We start from the raw sequence: 8802 nt of genomic DNA, 5'->3' as shown, positions 1-8802 counted from the left end.
AAGTACAGCTCTGAACACAGGAAGGACAAGTGGAGATTGATAGCCAAGGAGCAAGGTCTGGCTCAGTGGACAGAAACTTGCTAAGAGGAAGTGTCATGGGTAAGGGGAATTCTAACTGAACCAAGTTCACAGAATTTTTGCTGATGGCAGGCCAGGGTGATAAGATATCAAGGGCGGAGGATAAGGATTGTGATCAGATATGAAGGGTCGGGGATTTTTGCTAAACTGACCCATCAGAATTCTTGGTGAAACTAGACTAAACAGATTAAAAACAGAGCCCAAGGGCATGGTCTAGTTACAAAGAGGACTCTTCAGAAGAGTCTGAGTAGAGTTAAGTTGAGGAGAGAGTCTTTGTCACTGGTTACTAGGGATGTGTCAGGCGTTGTCTGGGCCCCTTGGATTTCCCAAAATTACATAATTGTCTCCACAACCCTGTGTTGTTCAGTCGCTGAGTCATGTCCAACTCTCTGTGACCCCATGGACTGCAGCACCCGAGGCTTCCCTGTCCTTCATCATCTCCAAGAGCTTGCTCAAACTCGTGTCCATCGAATGATGCCATTCAACCATCTCATCCTCTTCTGTCCCCTTCTCCTCCTGTCTTCAATCTTACCCAGCATCAGAGTCTTTTCCAGTAAGTCGGCTCTTCGCATCACATGGCCAAAGTATTGAAGCTTCAGCCTCGGCATCAGTCATTCCAATGAATATTCAGGATTGATTTCTTTTGGGATTGGTGGTGGTTTAGTTGCTAAGTTGTGTCCGACTCTTGGGACTCCATGGACTGTAGCCTGCCAGGTTCCTCTGTCCATGGGATTCTCCAGGCAAGAATACTGGAGTGGGTTGCCATTTCCTTCTTCAAGGGATCTTCCTGACCCAGGAATCGAACTTAGGTCTCCTGTATTGCAGGCAGATTCTTTACCGACTGAGCTACAAGGGAAGTCCTCCTTCAGGATTGACTGGTTTGATCTCCTTGCAGTCCAAGGGATTCTCAAGAGTCTTCACCAACCCCGCAGTTCGAAAGCATCAATTTTTTGGAGCTCAGCCTTCTTATATGGTCCAACTCTCACATCCATATATGACCACTGAAAAAACCATAGCTTTGACTAGACAGACCTTTGTCAGCAATGTCTCTGCTTTTTAATCACTGTCTAGGTCTGTCATAGCTTTTCTTCCAAGGACAAATGTCTTTTAATTTCATGTCTGGAGTCACGTGATCTGCAGTCATTTTGGAGTCCAAGAAAATAAAGTCTATCACTGTTTCCATTGTTTCCCCGTCTATTTGCCATGAAATGATGGCACCAGATGTCATGATCTTCATTTTTTTGAATGTTATGTTTTAAACCAGCTTTTCCCACAACCCTGTGCAGTCAAGATTATCATGTTGATCTCAGTGACCTTGACCTGGCAGTAGCTTTAAGCAAAATTTCAGTTCCCCGGCCAGAGACTGAAGTCAGGCCTTGACAATGAGAGTGCTAAATCTAGCCCCTAGACCGCCAGGGCAGAGGCCAGTGACAAAGCCCTGGCTCGTAAGCTCTATCGAAATGCTTTTCCACATAGAGAGTAGTGAAGCAAATAAGGTGTTTATTAGGAGGGAAAAGAGTGCTTGGGGATAGACACACGGGTGGACTCAGAGAAAGAGTCATGCCCTCATGGTAAGTTGAATCACACATATGGGGCATTTCTTCCGGATTCCCTTTGACCAATCATCTTGCTTTGCCTGGCTCTGAGTCCCTATTTGGTTACTCACGGTCCTTCCCTGCATGCACATGTGTCTCTTAGCCAAGGTGGATTCCAGTAGAGGCTTGTGGGCTGGATGACAGCACTCTCTTTTTGACCTCCAAGGGAGCTTTCTGAGCATATGTATAGTTGGGACGATCTCCTTGACTTTGAGAATGAGAAATACGTGGTCTCTATCTTTTGACTGGGCAGGGCTCATCTCCTCTAACTCTTCATCTTGGAATATCTGTCCACCGGGACAAACTTCAGCTGCTCAGTCTGAGGCCCGTCTATCTCCTATAGATGGTCTTATAGTCCTATAGACTATAAATGTCTCATTTATAGTCCAGGATACTGAAGCTTGCTGAAGGCCACTTCAGCTAATCAGTGGATTTTGGCAACTGTGCTAGCACTTGAGAAAACACACTGAATCAACTTACCCGGCCCTTATGGACCTCACAATGAGAGTCATGGATATTTATTGAGCCTTTACTGTGCACTCAGTGCTTCCAAGTTACTTTAAAAATATTAAAATTGTAGATAGCTATTTTAATTATCATCCCCAGTTGAGTGATGATAGGGTTCAATTGTACCCTATGCTCTTGGGAAACAGGATGAAAGAAAGTCCCCTTACCCTTTTTTTTCGTTCTGGAAAACCACTTGCTGCAAAGAACCACCCTTCCTCTTATGACCTGGGGAAAACTCATGGATGCCTACTTTGTTTACCTATGACAAGGCCAGTCACAGACTCTCTGAATCCCTGTTCTTTGCCTCATAAGTAATTAGCTGAACTGCTTGTCTCCAGCAGTCAATCTGAACCAAATTTTCTTGTGGACAAATGAAAATGTTGCCCACCATCTCAGTAAACAAGAAATGTTGCCCATCATCAAGCCATGGGCCACTAGAACCACCCCTGTCAGTGAGCCCTGAGAATTCAGAATATAGAAAAACAGGATACTGGCCCTCCATAGTTAAGATGCATATCCCCAGGAAAATTTTTATGAGTTCACACTCTTGTATCTTCCCAAACATAGAAAAGCTCTAAAATTGTTAACTTGTGATATCTGATATTGTAATTAGCAATAATCTTTTGATGTTCCACTTCATGGGTTTTTGGTTGTTGCTTGTTTTGCAAAAACTCCTCTATATCTTGGCTTCTCCCTCACTACTTTGGAACAGTTCCTATCTGAGAGGCTGTATCCTGAGCTATGCATGCATGCTTAGTTGTGTCCGAATCTTTGAGACCCCCAGGAACTGCAACCCACCAGGCTCCTCTCTCCGTGGAATTTTTCAGGCGAGAATACTGGAGTGGGTTGTCATTTCCTCCTCCAGGGGGTCTTCCCGACCCAAGAATTGAACCCATGTCTCCTACGGCTCCTGCATTGGCAGGCAAAACGCTGGCCACTAAGCCACCTGGGAAGTCCCATCGTGGACTCCAGTCCTCAGTAATGTCTGAACAAAACATAACTCTCAGTGTTTAGGTTGTGAGGTTTTTTTTGGTTGACGCTTGTTAACTAAACTATGGTTAAATTCTCTCCTTCCCCCAAATCCCTTAATTTTGGCCCACTCTCAGCCTAACCCCTCCTGAGAAGAGACTGGCCTCAGGACAAAATATTCCCTGACTTCCCTGGTGGCTCAGATGGTAGAGAATCTGCCTGCAATGCAGGAGACCCAGGTTCAATCCCTGGGTCAAGAAGAGCCTGCAACCGACTCCAGTATTTTTGCCTGGAAAATCCCATGGATGGAGGAGCCTGGTGGGCTGCAGTCCATGGGGTCCCAAAGAGTTGGACTGAGTGACTTCACTTTCGCTTTCACTGAGGCGCTTGCAGAACTATAGTCACAGCACTGTCTGATACAATAGCCCCCTTTCCCCTTTGCAATCCTCTTTTCAAATCAAAGCCTCCCCTTACTAAGTCTGATTTTACTTTTATTTGACAGTGGATGGGCAGAGACTATAGTAGTGGGGGCACTTGGCCTCTAGGAGCCCAGACAGACCCCACTGCAGGGGCCAGAAGAGATTTGAAACCAGGACCCCCTAATTCTAGAAGGGTACCCTGATTTTCTTCAACAATCAGGAAATAGATTCTGGTCTTTAACACTGAGTGGGAAGTGCTGCCAGTCAGGCAATGATAAATACCCCTTTTGCCAGCTTGTTTGTGTTTTCAAAACTGGCTGAGGTGAAGTAGGGGCACAGATGAAATGTTTTAGAAAAGAAAAGAACCACAGTCTTTCACTATGGGATTCCACTTCCTGCAGCCTCACCAATTCACCCCCACCCCACCTCCCCTCATTTCCCACAGCCTTGGAATTGGCCATCAAGCTGACAGACCCATTTGAGTGCTTCAAGAAGCACTGAGCAAATAAAAGTCATCATTTATGTCCCTCTTTGTGATTTCTCTCCATCTGATCAGCAGCCTGTAATTTTAATATACCCCAGTGTGCTGGGGATGTTTGTGGCTTAATTATCACATTTATTTAAAATATACACATGCAAACAAAACTCAAACTGGAAAGCAACACTTAGCCTGGCAACAGGAGAGACGCTTAATTTACTCCCATTGTTTAAAGATGGTGTGGAAACCTCCCATATACTTGTTCTTCAATGGTTTGCTGTGTGACCTGGGGCTGGTCACTTGCCTGTTCTGTGCCTTCATTCCACTTTGGCATGTGACCTTCACTGCCTCAGCAAGGTGTTAGTAAACTGAAGACGATCTTAGAAGTCTGGGCAGGAAAAAACATGGTGTGTTGTTAGCTGGACAGGCCAGAACACTTACTGGTTTTATGAGCCCTAGTGTTCTCCAGGAAATGGGTATGAGAACCTCCATACCTGTGACTACTACATGGTGAGTATTAATAAGACAATCATATGTCTCAAACTATATCCCCTATTCCCTTGTTTGTCCCAGAATCCGTGTGTCCCAGCTTCACCCACTGGTCCAGGTTCCCCTTCCCCTTCCAGTTGCTTGTCTCTGGCAGGGCTGTGACTACTTTGACCAGCAGAATATGGCAGGAGTGATGCTATGGGAGTTCTGGGGCTGAGTCTTAGAAACTGATGACGCTTCTGCTTTGTTCGCTGGAAGTCTCAGAGCCCAGAGTGGCCATATAAAGACGTCTGGCCACCCTGAAGCCCAGGTACTGGGCGCTTCTGAATATTCTAGCCCTAGGCATGCAAGTCTTCCCAGCCGAACCCTGGTTATGATGGAGTAGAGAGAAGCTGCCTCTGCCATGCCATTTCCCACCCCATCAAATCTGCAAGCCTGGTATAATGGTTGAATGAATGAGCTTGAGATAGTTCAGAGTTAAATAAGGGGAAGGGGAGTAATTCAGACACCTTCCATGAGGAGGGTGGCTGTTCCAGGCAGAGTAAACAGGCTGTCTGGAGGGCGAGGGGGCAGAAGAGATCATAGGGGTGATTTAGAGCAAAGACCCCCAAAGTGTGGGTGCTCCCACTGGTGATTAAGGACTGCCTGGGGAGACATTTTCTCCCGCGCTGGGGAACGCTGAAGCGTCACCGTCGCATTCATTCCATCAGGAGTAGCCGCCCGGTCTGCACAGGTACAGACAATAACATTTTGGTCACAAGTGCCACCTGCTCTGCAGCGATTACACGAAGACATTGTCTGCAAGAGGCATCCTGGCTTCAGGTGCTAAATGTGAAAATGCGCGTTTATCTTGGAATAGATCAAGAGGGGTAAGAAAATAGTACCAACACTAGGGGCTGGCAGAATATGGGAAAACTGGCAAAGGGAGTCGGAGAATGGGAGCTGCTTGGGAAGGACTCTCGGTTTGTGGCTTGTGAGAGGGCGCGGGGAAAGGGGCCAGGGAGATGGCGGGATGGTGGCCCTTTCTGGCCTGGTTCTGCCAAGACCGAACCAGGTCTTGCTGGCTCCGGGCTCAGCGCGATTGCTCTGTTTTCCTTACATCTCCAGTGCTCACCTGTGATCTCGCTGTTCTGTCTTCCTTCCTCCAGGAATTTCAGTGCAGACTGAAAGAGGGGAGGGAAGAAGTGTGAGACTCTGGGCTGTCCTGAGAGGGGACAGCGTGGGCTCTGCTCCTCACAGAACATTCTAGTCCCTGCTGCTGAGGCATCTCTCTCAGCCTGGCTGCCTGTTTGCCCTGCTGTCCCCCAGCTGCAGGAGGTTTCTGCGAGCTGCCCTCAGCCTGGTGTAATGATGCCTCTGAGGATGAAGCAGAAGCAGGAGTCAGACAGGACGCCCTGTCCTCGCCTGTGTTCATCCCCATGTCCATTGGGAGAGGCAGTAAGGGGGCAAATATGGACAAAGAGCTTAATTGATTTTTCCCGGGGGAGGGGGGGGCACGGGAAGAGCCATTTAACATCATCATCATGATTGTGACTACCTTTGTTTTCAACAGTGGAAATAGTTACCATTTCTAGAGTGTTTAGGAGCCAGATGCTTTGTATACACACTGTTACCTTTTCTCTTTGCTTGTAGTTCTAGAGATGTTGATACTAAAACTCTCTTTTATTTAATTTCATGTTGTTTACTTGTCACACCACACAGCTTGTGGGATGTTAGTTCCCTGACCAAGGATCAAGCCCACATATTCTGCAGTGAAATTGTGGAGCCCTAACCACTGGACCTCACACTCATCTCACATGCTAGTGAAGTAACTCTCACAATTCTCCAAGCCAGGCTTCAGCAGTACGTGACCTGAGAACTCCCTGATGTTCAAGCTGGACTTAGAAAAGGCAGAGGAACCAGAGATCAAATTGCCAACATCCGCTGGATCATGGAAAAAGCAAGTGAGTTCCAGAAAAACATCTATTTCTGCTTTATTGACTATGCCAAAGCCTTTGACTGTGTGGATCACAGTACACTGGAAAAAACTGGAAAACTCTGAAAGAAATGGGAATACCAGACCACCTGACCAGCCTCTTGAGAAACCTGTTTGCAGGTCAGGAAGCAACAGTTAGAACTGGACATGGAAGAACAGACTGGTTCCAAATAGGAAAAGGAGGGCATCAAGGCTGTATATAGTCACCCTGCTCATTTAACTTAGATGCAGAGTACATCATGAGAAACGCTGGGCTGGAAGAAGCACAAGCTGGAATCAAGATTGCTGGGAGAAATATCAATAACCTCAGATATGCAGATGACATCACCCTTATGGCAGAAAGTGAAGAGGAACTAAAAAGCCTTTTGATGAAAGTGAAAGAGGAGAGTGAAAAAATTGGCTTAAAGCTCAACATTCAGAAAACGAAGATCATGGCATCTGGTCTCATCACTTCATGGGATATAGATGGGGAAACAGTGGAAACAGTGTCAGACTTTATTTTTTGGGGCTCCAAAATCACTGCAGACGGTGACTGCAGCCATGAAATTAAAAGACGCTTACTCCTTGGAAGGAAAGTTATGACCAGCCTAGATAGAATATTGAAAAGCAGAGACATTGCTTTGCCAACAAAGTCCGTCTAGTCAAGGCTATGGTTTTTCCAGTAGTCATGTATGGATGTGAGAGTTGGGCTGTGAAGAAAGCTGAGCGCCGAAGAATTGATGCTTTTGAACTGTGGTGTTGGAGAAGACTCTTCGAGAGCCCCTTGGACTGAAAGGAGACCCAACCAGTCCATTCTAAAGGAGATCAGTCCTGAGTGTTCATTGGAAGGACTGATGCTGAAGCCACATCATGCGAAGAGTTGACTCATTGGAAAAGACCCTGATGCTGGGAGGGATTGGGGGCAGGAGGAGAAGGGGATGACAGAGGATGAGATGGCTGGATGGCATCACTGACTTGGTGGACATGGGTTTGGGTGAACTCTGGGAGTCAGTGATGGACAGGGAGGCCTGGCGTGCTGTGATTCATTGGGTCGCAAAGATTTGGACACTACTGAGCAACTGAACTGAACTGAACTGAACCACTGGACCATCAGGGAAGTCCTTAGATGTCCATTATAAAGTAGAGAAAAGGGAAACTTGAAGCAGTTACCTACCCAAGGTCATACAATTACTGGGGCACAGCTGTCCCCTAGTCCTCTAGTCCTGGTTGATTGCAAAAAATGCAGGAAGACACTTTAATTGCCCAGAGCCTCATGTTCCTTAAGGGAGCAGACCAAATCTTGAGTACCCCAGACCTTCAGAGGGCTTGCCTCTAGTGAAGGAGCTGGAGAAGTGTGGAGTGAAATTGATCAGTGATCCCCATCAGGGCAATTCCACAAATAACTTCCTGAGTGCTCTGATAAGCCAGGCACTGTTAGACTCTGGTGGGGGCAGCGAGGATGAAGCTACAAAGATGAAAAGGCATATTTTATGTCCCTGGCAACTTAACATTAGTAGCAGGGAGAGTAAGAATAAGGACAGACTAGCACATATCATCCTTTTTGATTTATGTTAGACATTTTGATTATAAATTGTAGAAATCTAGCTGAAATGGTCACATTTACTCAATCACATCACAGAGAATCTTAAGGATTTACGGCTTCAGGCAAGGCTGGATCTAGGCGCTCAGATGGTATTGCAACGTCTGTTGGTCTCTCTTCTTTCTGCTAAATTGATTGGCTTTATTTCTAGGCAGACTCTCTTCCTATGGTGGCCGCTGGAAGCTACAAGTTTACAACTTGGGCTTAGAAACTCCAGGGGAATAAAGTGCCTCTTTCCAAAGAGTTGTAACAAAAGTCCTAAAGAAAACTCCTATTGGGTGGCCTGGGTCCCCATGTATATGCCTGAACCAATCACTGTGTAAGCTGGCTGTGATACTGTGCTTGGCTGAGACTGGATATGCGTTCCCCCTTAACTGAGAGTCGGGATTGGGCAGTTCTGCTGTCGAAAATTGGGATGCTGTTATTGGAAGAAAGGAAGCAGATGCTGAGCAGGCAAAACCCATACATAACACAACCTCAGAGGCAGAAATGGCCTTGGTGTGCATTATCTGATACCCTCATTTTATAGATGGGAGAAACTTCAAATCCCATCTCTGCCACCTGACTGGCCCTAAGCAATCTCTTCACTCCCCCAAGCCTCAGTTTCCTTATCTTTAAACCGACTAGAACAATGACATCATAGAATTAACTGGAGGGACTTCACTGGCATTGGTTGTGATTCCCCCCCATTGTCAGTGGTTAAGAATCTGCCT

The sequence above is a fragment of the Capra hircus genome, chromosome 25 (genome assembly GCF_001704415.2).
Source record: "Capra hircus breed San Clemente chromosome 25, ASM170441v1, whole genome shotgun sequence".
Classification (NCBI taxonomy): domain Eukaryota; kingdom Metazoa; phylum Chordata; class Mammalia; order Artiodactyla; family Bovidae; genus Capra; species Capra hircus.
The sequence above is the reverse complement of the archived record's forward strand: the minus strand, read 5'-3'. Positions refer to the sequence as shown.